The sequence below is a fragment of the Quercus lobata genome, chromosome 2 (assembly GCF_001633185.2).
Source record: "Quercus lobata isolate SW786 chromosome 2, ValleyOak3.0 Primary Assembly, whole genome shotgun sequence".
Taxonomy (NCBI): Eukaryota; Viridiplantae; Streptophyta; class Magnoliopsida; order Fagales; family Fagaceae; genus Quercus; species Quercus lobata.
In genome coordinates, this window is record NC_044905.1 from 90336771 (window position 1) to 90354337 (window position 17567).

Sequence of the window (17567 nt, forward strand, 5' to 3'; positions counted from 1 at the left end):
AACACCTTTCTTTGGCCCGAAATTTCTTAAGTATTTAGGAATATTATAGAATTCACTCTCTCACACAATACACTTTGCTTTTAACTATTTTCTTCATTCACTCTTGATATGAGATTAGTCCATAGCATAGCCGTATATATAGTCTTCCAACCCTTCACATAACCTACATGTTATTTATTAATTTAGAAAACTTCTCTTAATTTATTTAATCTAACTTACATACAAGTAACTCTTTCTTTAACAACTTTTATTATAACTCATCTTTTTATTCATCTTCAGTTATTTTGAGTTTTAACATATTTAATTTAAAATGTACTAACATTCCCCCACTCATTTTAATATTAAATTTGGAAAATGAGAGATTACCGGGCAAAGAGGGATTATTATGCATCATGAAGATGTGCTCTGCATTGAACCTTCACTTAGTGAAACAACAATCTCTACTCCAGAGTCAGTAGTGGTCTCCGACTTGAACTATGACTGCTTAAGGGAAATAAAGTATTGATGCTCACACATAATGATCCAGGTGTTGACATGAGCTTTTATAGCTAGCACTTTACGGCCGTGTGCTGATCCCAGTTTCATGAGTGTATTTGAGATTAAGTCCAAATCTCATAGAGAGCGGCCCCACCCCCACACTCACATAGGTGAAATTTTGTCAAGGGTGCTCCTGTAATTTTGACACCCCACTCATACGAGCTACAAATTTCATTAAGAGTTTTTTACTCAACCTCTCCACATCACAGGATAAATGCACTTACATCATAGGGATGAACAATTAAAAATTATTTACAGAATAAATAATTAAAAAAAAAAAAGAATAGTGCATTTCTTACGACCATCGTATGATTCGTTTTTCCCATTGAACCCAATTCTCAGGATCTCTGGTCCTTTAGGTTGGGTATCCTCATACATGGCTCATGATTCTATGGACTTTAGTCCCATCCCCCTCGATGTATTCCAGACTCTATCTTTTGCCAAGGCCTTGGTAAATGGATCTGCAAGATTATCATTAGATTTAATATAATCCACAGTTATGATGCCACTACTCAAATAAGATCGCACGGTACTGTGCTTTCTTCTTATAGGTCTGGATTTACCGTTGTAGTAACGGTTTTTAACTCTACCAATTGCGGCAGTGCTATCACAATGAATTAATATAGGTGGAATTGGCTTTTCCCAAAGTGGAATTTCATATAACAAATCTCTAAGCCAATTTGCCTCTTCACTAGCTGAAGCTAATGCTATTAATTCAGCTTCCATTGTTGAATTAGCAATTATTGTTTGCTTTTTAGATTTCCAACAAATAGCACCACTACCTAAGGTAAAAATATAACCAGTGGTAGAGAGAGAATCACCTTACAAAGTATTCCAATCGGCATCACTAAAAGCTTCAATCACAGCAGGATACTTTTTATAAAATATACCATAGTTTTTGGTACCAATTAAATATCTCATGACTCGCTCAATAGCTAGCCAATGATCTTTACTAGGCTTGCTAGTAAATCTACTAAGCACTCCTACTGCATATGCAATGTCAGGTCTAGTACAATCAGTAGCATAACGCAAACTACCAATGATACTAGCATAATCCTTTTGATTAAAAATCTCATCATCATTATTCACAGGAAATAAATGAATACTAGAATCAAAAGGAGTAGCTACACTTTTGTGATCATGAAAATTATATTTTCTCAATATTTTCTCAACATAATGTGATTGATCAAGATATATTTCATCACATGTTTTTGTAATTTTCATGCCCAAAATAAAATTAGCCTCACCAAGATCTTTCATATCAAAATGGCTTTTAAGCATATTTTTTGTCTCATTTATAACATGCATATTTGAGCCAAAAATCAACATATCATCCACATAGAGGCTAATAATAACATGTAGATTATTCCATGATTTAGAATAAATACATTTATCACATTCATTTGATTTATAACCATTCTCAATCATGCAGGAATCAAACTTTTCATGCCACTGCTTAGGTGCTTGTTTTAAGCCATATAGGGATTTAGTTAGCTTACATACCTTGCTTTCTTGTCCAGGCTCTACAAAGCCTTCAGGTTGGTCCATATAAATCTCTTCCTCTAGGTTCCCATTTAGAAAAGCAGTTTTTACATCCATTTGATGAATTTTCAAATCAAAAATTGCAGCAATAGCAATTAACAATCTAATAGATGTAATTCTTGTTACCGGAGAAAATGTATCAAAGAAATCAAGATCAGCTTTTTGTTTAAAGCCTTTTGCAACAAGTCTAGGTTTAAACTTATCTATTGATCCATCCGGTTTCAACTTTTTTCTAAGGACCCATTTACAACCTATGGTCTTACAACCCGGTGGAAGATCTACTAATTTCCAAGTTCTATTAGAAATTAGAGATTCCATATCATCATTTACAGCCTCTTTCCAAAATATAGCATCAGGTGATGTTAAAGCCTCTTTTAAATTTTGGGGATTTTCCTCAATGTTAAAAACATAATAATTAGGACCAAAATCCTTTTCAACTCTAGCTCTTTTACTTCTTCTAGGTTCCATTTCAAAATTTTCTTGATTTTGTAAATGTGATGTAGAAGAACTAGGTTGTGACAAAATATTTTCTTCACCCCCACTATTTTTCAATTTAAAAGGAAATTTTTCTTCATGAAAAATTGCATCACCAGATTCAAAAATTATTTTGTTTTCAAGATCAAAAAATCTATAGGCTGCACTATTAATCGCATAACCAAGAAAAGCACATGTAGTAGCTCTTATACCTAATTCAGGTATTTTAGGGTCAGAAAGCCTTACATAAGCAAGACAACCCCATACTCTCAAATATCCCAAATTTGGCTTATGTCCTTTCCACATCTCAAAAAGTGTGGTATGTGACTTTTTATGTGGCACCCTATTCAAAACATAACATGCAGTTAAAATAGCTTCACCCCAAAAATGTAAAGGTGCACCAGATTCAATTAACATGGCATTTGTTAACTCAATTAAAGTTCTACTTTTTCTTTCAGCCACACCATTAGAAGCAGGTGAATATGGTGCAGTAGTTTCATGGATAATTCCCAAAGACTGAACAAATGAGTTGAATGCACTTGATTCATACTCACGGCCTCTATCACTTCTTATTCTTTTTATTTTTCTACCGAATTGATTTTCAACTTCTTTTAAAAAATCTTGAAATTTTTCAAAAGCATCACTTTTATTTTTCAACAAATAAATAGTTGTATATTTTGAGAAATCATCAATAAAAGTGATAATATATCTATTTCCTCCACGAGTTAAAATTCTCTCAAATTCACATAAATCGGAATGAATTAACTCAAGCAATTCGGTATTTCTTACAACATTTTTATGAGGCCTTTTTGTAATCTTAGCTTGACTACAAGTTTCACATTTTTCAAAATCTTTTGACAGTCTTGGAATTAATCCTAAACTACTCATGATTCCCACATATCTACTATTTATATGACATAAACGAGCATGCCAAAAATTAATAGAAGAAAGCATATAAACTGAACTGGTGGATGCTTTATTATTCTCAACATTCAATTTAAACATTCCATCACAAGCATAACCCTTGCCCACAAATAATCCCTTTTTAGTGATTACATAATTATCAGATTCCATAGTTTGCTTGAAGCCAGCCTTGTTAAGCAAAAAACTTGACATCAAATTCTTCCTCATGGACGGAGTGTAAAGAACATCTTTCAATGTTAGCACACGTCCAGAAGTGAATTTTAATTCAACCTCACCACTCCCAAGAACCTTGGTTTTGCTAGAATCACCAAGCATGACAGTTTTTTCTTCTTCAAAAGGAGTGTACAATTTGAACCAATTCTTGTCATAGCAGACGTGCCTATTAGCACCAGAATCTGCCCACCACCCTTCAACATATTGCACCATATTGATGTCTGTAATCATAGCCACTAAAGGCTCTTCGGTTACGTTAACCTGCGGGACAGATTCACGTTTCCGAAATTTGCAAAATCGAGCAATATGCCCACTCTTGCCACAGACAAAACAGGATCTATTAAATTGATCTTGTGAAGGGGGTCCTTGGTTCTTATTGTAATTTTTATTTGGGTTTCCCCTTCCTTGAGGTCTATTATTATTTTTAAAGGCTCTTTTTTTAGGCTTCAATTGAACATTTCTAGGAAAATGATTTTTGGGCATATTATTATTGGCTGAAATAAGGTTTACCTTTGTGGTGGAATTACCATTGCTCTCTTGTGTCATGAGTGCATCTTGTCCTCTAGCCTCCTCCTCCACACGGATGCGTGTGATCAAAGTCTCTAAAGATGTCTCCTTTTGTTTGTGCCGCAAAGTCTTTTGGAACTCCCTCCAAGATTGTGGTAGTTTATCAATTATGCCAGCTACCACCAAATTGTCTCCAATCTTTATGCCTTCGGATCTCAATTCTGCTACAATCATTTGGAAGTCTTGTGCTTGATCCACCACCGATTTTCCATCCACCATTTGGTAACGGAAAAATCTACTAGCAACATACTTCTTTGCACCAGCATCCTCGGTATCATACTTGCTTTGTAAAGCTTTCCAAATTTTCTTGGCAGAATTGTAAGTTGTATCATAATAATTATAGAAATGATCGGCAAGACAATTCAATAGATAAGAGCGACAATTATATTCATCTTTTGTATACTTATCTATTTTTTCTTGATGGAGAATATATTCTTCCTCACTCATCTCATCGGTAGAAACTTTTGATGGATTCTTGTTAGTGAGAATGTAGGCGACTTTGAGAAGACTCAAGTAGAAGAGGACCTTTCCTTTCCACCTCTTGAAGTGGGCTCCCTTAAAGCGAAAGGGCTTGTTGAGATCTCCAACAGGTTCATTTGATTTCTCTTGTGTAGGCTCCATGTCTTGAATCTCCTTAAAATTGTTGGTGCAAACACAATAATAATGGAAATAACACAATGAGAAACTGAATAGTACTTCTGAATATTATTAATTCAATGAGAAAAATTACACAACACTATTTGGACTGAGGCGTGGCACTCGCTCTCTTTAAGGAGATTCAAGCCCTTGGTTGGCTAAACTTTGTAACCGGTGCAGACCTTCTCTGACTTGTCTCCCCCAGGATACAACAGCCCAACAAATGTTGTATGACTAGAACAACTTCTGCACAAAGTGTTCAAGCCCAAAGCTCCACCAGAAGAACACCTTTCTTTGGCCCGAAATTTCTTAAGTATTTAGGAATATTATAGAATTCACTCTCTCACACAATACACTTTGCTTTTAACTATTTTCTTCATTCACTCTTGATATGAGATTAGTCCATAGCATAGCCGTATATATAGTCTTCCAACCCTTCACATAACCTACATGTTATTTATTAATTTAGAAAACTTCTCTTAATTTATTTAATCTAACTTACATACAAGTAACTCTTTTTTTAACAACTCTTTCTTTAACAACTTTTATTATAACTCATCTCTTTATTCATCTTCAGTTATTTTGAGTTTTAACATATTTAATTTAAAATGTACTAACAGAACCCTTGTTGAAAAGAAAACCACTCCATTTAGTCATTATTTAAGGAAACATGATTAGGCATATTCATGGATTATGCCTCTGTTACACTTTTTTGTTGCCTTGTTTATAGAAGATGGTCACTTTCCCTTTTTTCACATTCTTTGCATTTATAGGTTCTCATAGGAGTTGATGCGGTTCTTTTTCTTTTTTTTTTTTGAAATACTATATATATCCACAATATTTTTACAACACTTTTACAACAAATCATAGATGACAAATTATTACAGATTGTTATTGGTAGACAAAAAAGTAATTTCAATGATAGGTTCAAACCATAACCAATAACAACTTACCACTTATAATTTGTTGTAAACATAACACTTCTTTATATATATATATATATGGGTTGGGTTCAAGTTACACCCGGTGTAACTCTAAACAATATTACACCACTCAATAACTTATTATTGAATTCATATTTTGAAAATCCAACCGTTGAATTACATGCTTTATATGTTCTTAACATAAATGCCAAATTTCATGCCAATCAAATGCAATTTACCATTTGATCCATAAACTAATGTTTTATGCATTATTTCAAACTACAAAAATTTGAATTTAAATAATTGATTGATGACATAGCTATTGATCTTTGATCACCTTTAAAATTTTGCAAACATGGAGAATAAATAAAGATAATGTAATCTAACGGTAGATTTGTCAAAATTTATATCAAATTAAAAATTATTGGTTGGTGTAACATTGCTTAGAGTTACACGAAATATAACTTGAACCTAACCCTGTGGTTTGATTATATCATAATTTAGTTTATAAACTTCTAAAGTTTGGACTAAAAATAAAATTGTTTGGGTTTCTTCTAAATAGTGGCATTTGATTTCATTTTAATTGAATTTAAAGAATGAAAATGTAACAATTAAAACATTCATGAGAATAAATTGTTATACAGCCAATTCAAAAAATAATTTTTCCATCAAATATAAAATCTGTTAATTTGAATAAAATCATAACAGTTCAATTTTAATCTAAATTGTAAGAACCCGTTTCACAGCCCAAGCCCAAGCCCAAGTTGTAGGATCTTGGTCCAATGTGCCCAGTACAATGAATTTGTAGAAAGTGAGTCAAAGAACTAGACCTTAATAAGTTGGAAAACAGCTAATACTGTATTAAATGACAATCAAACACCAATAAGAGATCCTAATATCAATGGACATACAATCCGAGGAGGTCTCCTTTTATAAGTTGATCACAATTAGGTACAAATACAATTTAAATTGCTACGATGCTTTCTCTCATGAAATTTCCAATCCTTTTCTTATGGAGAGTCTCTCACATTATATAGCTCCCTTTGGACCATCTTAATCCTACACTCGTTGATCATCCAACCCTTACTTGAGTACTTGTCCCATCAAACACCCTATTTGGCTTTCTGAGAATTGTGGTAGCCAAGGCAGTACTGTTCAGAGATCTTCTCCACATAAATACGGCCAGAAAAGTAGCTGCAGTGCATTTAATATGATGGTAGCAGCTTTCCCTTAGATATTTTTGGGTTTCATTCCTTCTCGTATGTTCATGAAGCACGTCCCTATCATTGGAGCTTCTTAGAGGATCATTCTAATTGCTAAAATGCATACTTGAACTGTATTCGTCATATTCGAGGAGGAGTTCCTCCTCAGACCACCTTACATTCGTTCTTTACTTATGAGATTATAAATTAGAAACCTTAATAACTATTTATCCCTCCTCGGATCATTCAACATTCTCGGATAAAGCCCAAAGCCCAATATATGAACAAGGGGTCTACTTCAAAGGACGTCCCCAAACTCAAGTCCCTACAAATCTTCCTCCTCCTTCACCTGTAACCACGGTTGGGTTGCTCCCCAACCCTGACTTAAAAAAGAAGAGAAAGGTGCCAGAAGCGGAGGAGGGGGAAGTGATTCCTCAAAAGGGCACAAAGCAGCCCGAGAATGCCAAGGACAAACGGGCTCCCTCCACGGAGAGCAAGGAGGAGACCGGTATTTATATGCACCGAGGGCCGCGCACATAGGCTCCTCGGCTAGAAGTGGGGGGTGCTCCTATTCCTTAGGATGCCACCATTTGGGGGTCCCAAAGAGGACATGCCACCCAACTCGCCAAGGCCCTAGAGCAGCCCCTCCTCCTCCCTAGAGATATGGAGGGCCTTAGACGCACCAGACAATAAGACATGTTTATGTCTCTGAAGAGGGACCTTGCCATGGTAAGTCAGTCAGCACCCTTCTGAGTTCAATGTTAGAATGTATGTTTATTCATATACATGTGTACTTGATCACTTTGCTATTATTATGCAGGTCACTCAACAAGTTTTCGTGGTCGAAGAGTGGGTAAGGAATGCTTGAGACTAAGTTAATGCTAAGGTCCACTCCCGAGCTAATGTTGAGAGGGCCCTTGGAGCCCTTAAGGAGGAGCATGTTGAATTGGCCAGAAAGCTGAAGGAAGCTAAGAACGCATGTTTGAGTGCTGAGGCAGGTTTAAAAACCACTGAAGCCTAAGCCGAGGACCAACGCAAAAAGCTCTATACAACATAGCTTAAATTGGCCACCCAAAAGCAATTGTTATGGATCTTAAGGCTAAACTGAAGAAGGCTAAAGATGTAGCTGTAAAGGCGGTTCGTGCAGCCAAGGAAGCCACTGAGGCTGCGGAAAGAACATCCTATGAACGTGTGGTGATGGATACTGAGGCTCGGCTGGCGGAGGAGGTGGCCGTAATGTGTAGGAACTACTACACCGAGTCTTAGGGAGTAACAATGGACCGGGACGGAGTCCCTACAGACTCTGAGCTGAGGAGGTCCAAGAATATCTTTTTCACGGAGGATATCCGAGAGATTATAGCAGAACTTCCTCCACCTACTGCCCTTCCTTTGCCTCCTAAGGAGTAGTAATAGACCGAGTAGGAGTCCTTGCAGACTCTGATCTGAAGAGGTCCGAGAATATTTTTTTCCCGGAGGATATCCGAGAGATTCCAGCAGAACTTCCTCCACCTACTGCCCTTCCTTTGCCTCCTCCTGAGCAGCCTCTCATCATTCAAAATTATTCTCTTGATGCTAAGGTTGCAATTGAGACCGAGAAGGGCAAGGAGGTGTAACCACCAGCTCCAGCCAGCCAGTCAGAAGATCAACTCACAATCAAGGATATGGTCTCCAAAGCTAAGGATGCTGAAGAAGCCAATCTCCAAGCAGCTGGCTCCAAGGGGGACTCTTACCCATCCAAGGCTTAGATGTAGGATTTGTCTTTGTTTTTGTTGCCATCATTTGTAACATATTTCTTCCTTTTAATCAATGAAAATACTTTTCTTCTTATTCTATGTGTTTTTATTTTATATGCCTTTAAGATTATTACTATTGCCAATAAACTTGAACTATTATAAATGTTTCTTTAATAACATCTAATAACAGCAACTTGTCATCAGCTTAAATAATTTGACTAAATATTAGCAACAAAAAGATTTGCCACATATTTGCACTATGAATTGATCCTTTTGTAATGAAGATCGAATCTAATATAAGTAAGTAACTTACTTTGTAAAAAATAGAAGGGGCAAACATCCTACATTCTGCCCAATACTTAGACAAACAAATGAGGACTTTTAGCCAGTTCAAAACCAACAATCCAAGGAGTTTAGGCGTAATCCTGGACCTGTTTCACCAATTAGTGAAGGACAAGTAAGTACCCCAGTGTTAATACTTAGCAATATACCATCAAGTATTGATTTCCCTTAAGTATATGGTCTGGGGGATCAAATATTGAATGTTAATTTCACCCAAGTATGTGGTCCGAGAGACCTAACATGTCTTAGGATCTGTTTAACACTTATAAAGATGCCATTGAGTGTTAATTTCACCCAGGTATGTGATCCGAGAGACCTGACATAACTTATGATCTATTTAACACTTATAAAGATGTCATTGAGTGTTAATTTCACCCAAGTATGTGGTCCGAAAGACCTAACATAACTTATGATCTTTTTAACACTTATAAAGTTTGAACAATGGGAAATTTAATGCCTTTATACAACAAATGGACATATTGACAAAGGAAACTTTCATTAATAATAATACATTTTCAGGTTTTATACATTCCAAGGGTATTACATGTTCATCTAAGTCTTCTAAAAAATATGCCCTATACCAACCACTGAGGTGATGCGGTATGGTCCTTCCCAATTGGGTCCTAACTTTTCCCATGCTAGGTTCTTTGCAGTACCCAAAACCTTTCTCAATACCAAGTCACTAGACACTAATGGCCTCAGCTTTACATTGACATCATAAGCTTGCTTGAGTTTGTGTTGGTAGTATGCCAATTGAACCTTTGCACTTTCTCTTCTTTCTTCAATAAAGTCTAAGCTCTTTTCTAGTAACTCATTGTTACTGCTTGGACTGAATAAGTAGGTTTTTAGCGTTGGGAAGTCGGTTTCTAAAGGAATAATGGCCTCGGCTCCATAGGTCATTGAAAAGGGAGTCTCCCCCGTTGACCTACAAGGTGTGGTTCGATACGTCCACAAGACATGTGGCAGCTCTTCCACCCATTTTCTCTTTGCATCATCCAACCTTTTCTTGAGTCCATTCAGTATGACCTTGTTAACAGCCTCGGCTTGTCCATTCCCTTGGAGATAAATTGGTGTAGAATATCTATTCGTAATTCCCAAATCACAGCAATATCCTCTGAAAGATTTGCTATCAAACTGAAGGTCGTTGTCCAAGATGAGGGTGCGAGGGACCCCGAACCGGGTGACAATGTTTTTTCAGACAAATTTCTTGAGGGAAATACTTTGCACATCAAAGTCTCGTCCCAAACTTGAGGGAAATACTTTGCACATCAAAACCTCGTCCTTAGAGTGGACAGTCATCCTCTAGTTGAACTGGCTCACATGTTCTACAGGGTTCGTTCGACCATTGTAAATGGTAAACGTGGGCTGATGGAACCGCTGAGGAATTTTTTCCCTCTATATCTTGCATGTGAAAGGTGATTTGGAGATTTGATTCAACGTCTTACTCAACATTGCTTCCCAAGCCTTTACAAGGCGAACTCTTGTATCTTCACCAATGGTGGTGCTCTTCATCGTAGGAGAAAGGCTCACTTGGTGGAGTTCTTGACCTTTGCCTGTAACTAGTATCCTCTTCATCATTGGAGGAGACGTCAGAACTGGAAGGAGTTTGTTTCCGTTGTGCATGGCACAGCTTCTTCTTTAAATTGTCAATCTCCCTTTGCATGGCTCTTTCATTCTACTCTTAAGAGACATGACTCCCAACCCGAGAATGACTTTTACCAGTATGTGTGGTGTTTGTGCTACCTTCTTGATCTCGCTCGCATTCAAGGTTAAGGAAGTCATCCTGTCGCCTAGAACCCATGGATTCTTCTTGATGAGGACCTGATCCTACCATAGTTAGATGTCGTACTCACTATCACACAATTTCTTCCCATAAATAACACCAATTGTAAGGACCCGTTTCACAGCCCAAGCCCAAGTTGTACTGTTGACATCCCATTTTGCAACCCACATTTAATCTCACATGGAGAATAAAAGGGTAATTTCATATTGGAAATATGCATCTTGATTCTGGTCACTATATCCTTAATCTCATTTTACCAAAATAATCTTGATATTGTAACGATCAAATCGACTGGTCATAAGCCCTAATCGAACCATCAGATTGAAAGTTATCATCAAATCAAGTTCTAATGGTCGAGATGCACTATCATAATTTGAGTCTGACTATATGTGATTATGAACAATTGATTTCAATTGGTTATAAGTATAATCAATTTGAGAACAATGATGTGTCATAATTTGATTGGTTATGACTACATTTTATGGTAGGGTTGCACACACCTAATTAACTAGATTGTTAAACATTAATTTTTCAATGAGTAATTTGTGTAATTATATTTTAATTAGGGTAAATTTGGAACCAACTAAGTCTGAAATGAGAGTGATTGGAGCCATTTAATGTTGATTGGGAGCTAATTTGAGACATATTAATGTTAATTGTGCTGAAATCATTTTCTAACAAATGACATCTGCTCACCATTTCATCAATATCTCTCAAAATATTTTGAATCTGTGAATGAGGTTAATTTTCTCAAAAACTAGACATCCGGGGCTTCAATTTGAGCACAAGAACGAGATAATCCCAATCAGAATTGAGTTAGATATGATTATTTGAAATTGACTCTACAGGCTGTTACAGCAGCTACGGGAAAACCGAATTTTGGTTTGCTCCTCACTCCCACCAATCTTTCCATTTAATGCACTAGATTTCCCCCAAAGCTAAAATGAGGTCTAGGTTTATGATTTTTTGTCAACTCTCATTAAATAGCCTTCCATTCCAAAGCACACAAAAAACTCCCTTTCTTCCCCTCTCTTGAGTTCTAGTGAAGTTAAGTAGTCTTGTCATATTTTGGTTTTCTTGAGACTCAAGGTATTGAGTGAGACTCACTCTTCTTCTTCTAGCTCTTCTTTTCCTCTACCAAGAGTCTTTTCCTCTACCATATGGATCTTGCATGAAAATATAATCTCTTTCCTTAACTTGTTTTTTGTGTTAACATGATGAGAATTTAGGATTAAAGCATGATAGTAACTATTTAAATTCTCTTGAATATATTTGAATGTTTTTAAATGTTCTTCTGTGTTCTTCATATGTTCTTGGTTGTTCATCACATGATCATACATAACACTAGCTTCAATCTTAAATCCACATAAAAAGACATGAAAAAGATGTTTGTTTAATAATTTTTTTAAAATTTTGAATCTAGGATATCACCATCCATACACATTCACTAAAGTTTATTTTTCAATCCAAATGTCATGCTTAATAAATTGAATTAGGATTTATCACATGCACACACATTAAATTCAACATGCAAATTGATTGATAATATATTAGATGATGTGATATGAATGTTAGCCACCATAGTCTAGAAGACCGGTTTCACTGGGCAAGGTGGGAGTCTAACACCTTCCCACCTTGTAACATAGCCTTCAAATTTAGATCAAGGGTTAGTAGATCAAATGTTTATCCATGTAATTTTTTATTTTTAGATTGTAACTAGGAAACAAAACCATGTACTTTATCTTAGATTGTATCAAGGACCAAAGACATGTAATTTTCCTATGATCAATGTAAATTTAATTACAAATTAATAAAATGAGGAATTTTTCAATTTTGGTTTTCTTATTTATTCCAATAATTAAATAAGTGGTGACTCCATTGTAAAACCCTTAATCTAAAGGGGAAAATATAACTAGTCGAATCTCCATTTTTAGAGGCAATAACAAGACTCCACCCATTCATGTGGATTTGGCCCAACATCCTATAAAATGGGCTGGAGGCTCGGTCTCTCACATGTAGGATCTTGGCCCAGTGAGCCCAGTACAATGAATTTGTAGATCAAGGGTTAGTAGATCAAATATTTATCCATGTAATTTTTTATTTTTAGATTGTAACTAGGAAACAAAACCATGTACTTTATCTTAGATTGTATCAAGGACCAAAGACATGTAATTTTCCTATGATCAATGTAAATTTAATTACAAATTAATAAAATGAGGAATTTTTCAATTTTGGTTTTCTTATTTATTCCAATAATTAAATAAGTGGTGACTCCATTGTAAAACCCTTAATCTAAAGGGGAAAATATAACTAGTCGAATCTCCATTTTTAGAGGCAATAACAAGACTCCACCCATTCATGTGGATTTGGCCCAACATCCTATAAAATGGGCTGGAGGCTCGGTCTCTCACATGTAGGATCTTGGCCCAGTGAGCCCAGTACAATGAATTTGTAAAGAGTGGGTCAAAAAACTAGGCCTTAATGAGTTGGACAACGACTAATACTGAATTAAATGACAATCAAACACCAATAAGAGATCCTGATATCAATGGACATACAATCCGAGGAGGTCTCCTTTTATAAGTTGATCACAATTAGGTACAAATACAATTTAGATTGCTACAGTGCTTTCTCTCATGAAATTTCTGATCATTTTCTCATGGAGGGTCTCTTACATTATATAACTCCTTTTGAACCATCTTGATCCTATACTTGTTGATCATCTGAGCCCTTACTTGAGTACATGTCCCATCAGACACCCTATTTGGCTTTCTGTGAGTTGTGGTAGCCAAGACAGCACTGTTCAGAGATCTTCTGCACATAAATGTAGCCAGAAAAGTAGTTGCAGTGCATTTAATGCGGTGGTAGCAGCTTTCCCTAAGATATTTTTGGGTTTCCTTCCTTCTTGTATGTTCATGAAGCACGTCCCTATAATTGGAGCTTCTTGGAGGATCATTCTAATTGCTAGAATACATACTTGAACCACATTCGTCATATCCAAGGAAGAGTTCCTCCTTGGACTACTTTCCATTCGTTCCTTACTTATAAGACTTTAATTTAAACCCCCCCCCCCCTCCCCCAACCCCCACCCTCCTCTTTTTTAGCCTACGTACATTTTAGGAATAAATTCAATACAAATACATTGTTAGCTAAGTAATGCTACAGACACAAATTTTTTTATGACATTTTTACAAATTGATGTTATGTCTAATTTTTTATTGGTTTTCATTTAGGCCCACTATTAACACAACTTTCTCATTTACTACTAATCATTCACTATATCAACAATTTGTAAATTTTTTTATAAAATAATTTGTATCTTTAACATTACTCTTATTATTAGCTGGAACATACATAACCTTCAATCAATTAACTGCACTTTTTCCTTATGTAGTACATGGATAGTTATATCATTTTATCAATTTGGTAGTTAAGAAAATTCACATGATCCCTTATATGGAATTTGAGGTTAAAGTAAATATAATCATGAAACATTATGACCCATAACTTCTTGATTGCGACCCATAACAATAAGGTATCCTTTTATCCTTAAGTTTTACCATAGTAGCTCTAGAATTTGCTTAGGCCAAGAAGGATGAGTTGTAATAGCAAAGCAAAATATTACAATAAGGAAACAGGAAGCTTGCAGTATTATTTGACTACCGCAAACATATTATAAACCAAAATTAACTTTCGTTTAGAATAAGGTCACATTAGCTTTATTTAATTACTATTGTGGGCGCTTTCAAAAAAATATATATCTATTTTGGGCCAAATTTGTATACTTTGAATAATTGGATAAAATCACCGCAGTACAAACTCAATCCCATCCCATCACACCACCTGGGTTGCCTCGAAATTGATTTGAGGAGGGGATTGGGTAAGGGCATGTAGATTGAGTGAGACATCACATACCTACTTGTAAAAGATTATATAATAGGTACAAATGTACTATTGGGAATAAAATCAATAAAGAGAAATAATGACTTTGCACCCTAAAGTGAGAGACTAGAGATGTAAACGTAATATAATAGAATGCAAAAGTAAGGGCATATTGGCAAAGATCACACATAATTCCAATGAGTGGGATATGGGACCCATGTAATGTGTGCGATAGGCTATGTGGAGTATCTTTGAGCTGGCGAAGAGCCCTTGCTTATAGTCAGCCTGTTTTTGTGTGTAAGGCACGTAATTGGGAAATTTACCGCAATATTTTCGCAACTTCTTACAGCAATTCGCACGTGTAATAAAGTGAGATGGGTAAATAAAAAATAGTGACTTTATGGGTAAGTAATGGAAAATTATTCACGATCTGTCATGTCAGTTATGACAAGAAAATTATAAAATAATTTGTAGTTTTAGAACTACTTCACATAATTGAGACTAGAAATTATATACACTTTTGATCATTTTAAATAATATTATACATTTTTTCAGATATTTTTTTACCTATGTATATCAAAAACATCTAAATAACATTATTTAAACATCTTTACCAAACACTCCTAAATTAACATGAGGATGATCTCACTTGTTACTACATAGATTTCCCTAAGACATAAAAGCTCCATAGAGAGAGAGAGAGAGAGAGAGAGAGAGAGAGAGAGCTTTCCCTCTTTTTCTTACGCACTCGGATACTTTTTTACCAATTTAGTAGTACTTGCGTGCATATTAAGAAACAGTCAAAGATAAGAGGAAAATGCCAATGTTTGATTATGATATCATAGTTTATAAACCAAAGAAGAAGAAAGGGAGATAAAAAATTTAGAAGCACGTGTAATGTAGATAAGTACTCCATATTCCATGATTATTTAAACTACTTAAAACATCCTTGGTGCTTTGCTAATTACTTGTAGGAAGAAGAGAAGACGAGGATGAGATTGAGACCCATAAGAGCATTTCCATCAACAATTCTAAAAAATTTAGCATTTACAATTTTAAAAATCAATTTTATAATATATAACACATCACTTTACAATATCCCTTCCATCAAAACTTCTATTTTTTTTTTTAACATTCCATTTAAATATTCTTTCTTTATTATTTTTTATTAATTTTTTATTTTTCCTCTTTCTCTCTCAACCCAATTATTCTCAGCACTACCGGCCACCACATCCACCCACGTATACCACAACCACCACATCCACCCACAATCGCCGCCACCAGCCAAATCCACCGCAACCACCAAAAAAAAAAAAAAAAAAAAAAAGTCCACATCCACCCACCATATCCACATCCATCGTTGGACAAATCACCACCAACTACAATAAGAAAAAAAGGAAAAAAAAACCCACAAACCATGGCCAAATCGGACCACAACCCACAACCAAAAAAAACACACAAACGAAATCAACCAAATTGGACCATGACTCCTTCGATCCACGCTTCGACCTGTGCTCCATGGCTGACCACCAAGCTCCGTCTGAACATCAACGCCACCAAACCCAGATTGATTACCCTCTCCATAGTAATCCAACAAAGTCTCACCATCTCCATAGTAATCCAACAAAGAAATAGCAAAAAGAAACAAAACCCAGATTGATTACCGGAGTTCGGTGAACGCCAAGCCAGAGTTTAACGAAACCCATTGACAGCTCGGAATGCCGCTTCATCATTTCGGCATGGATTTCCGCCTCCGACATCTTCAACAAATTGGAAGGCCGGAGATCGAACTAGATAGGCCACAAACTGAATGACCCTCTGTGATAGAAATTAATTAATTAATTAAGCCAAGTTATTAATTAATTAATTTATTATGCAAACGCATGGTAACACAAACAAATTATCAATAAACTAATTATGCAGCGGAAAATAAATAATACGGTAATTTGTTTATGAATGGGGAAAACCTAACGGCAAAAACCCCATCGGGTGATTTTCAGGTCACCACTCTCGAAACTCTACTATTATCACAATAAGCGGTTACAAGTAAAGGAATCCCAAGTACCTTATCAACCTACAGTTGAACCCTTACCCCAATACTCAATTGGACTTGTTTTGTAGTGACAGTTCCTCTTTCTGATGCACGACTCCAAAGTACGTGACTAACCAATTGCGTGGATCCCAATACGCGACTTCAATCACCAACTAAAAAGATTGTTGGTTGCAAAATTCTTCAGTTCATCCACACGATGAAGATCAAGAAGATGCTTAGTCACAAAATCCTATGGTGCACATACACAGCAACTTCTTCAAGAGAAAGAGATGAACTAGGGCAAGAATTTCATCTCCAGTCACAATTTGCTTGAACAAAGTTTGCTCAATACTTGTGCAACTTGTGAACTGTTTGACGGCCCTTAAAACAATCCTTTTATATGTCTAGGGTTAGGAGAAAAGAAAGCCCAAAGACATATTCACGGATCCCAAGAAAATCATATCAGAATTCTGAAATTCTTAAACCTCAACAGATAGAAGGTGTCGAGCAGCTGTCGAGTACATGGGGCTTGAACAGCTTTCTTAAGCTCGATAGATGCAGCTGTCGAGCCAACTGTCGAGTTTTAATGAATTTGCACTATCAGCTTGTTTTCTTGGACAGACTTGAAGGCTTCAACACTTGATTTTGAAACATGATTTCTTGAAGTATTTAAACACATCCTAAATCTACCCAAATATAAGTAAAGTGCGTTTTGTCAAAGGATTAGCCAATTACATAAAATCATGACATATGTTCTTAACATGTGAACCACATATA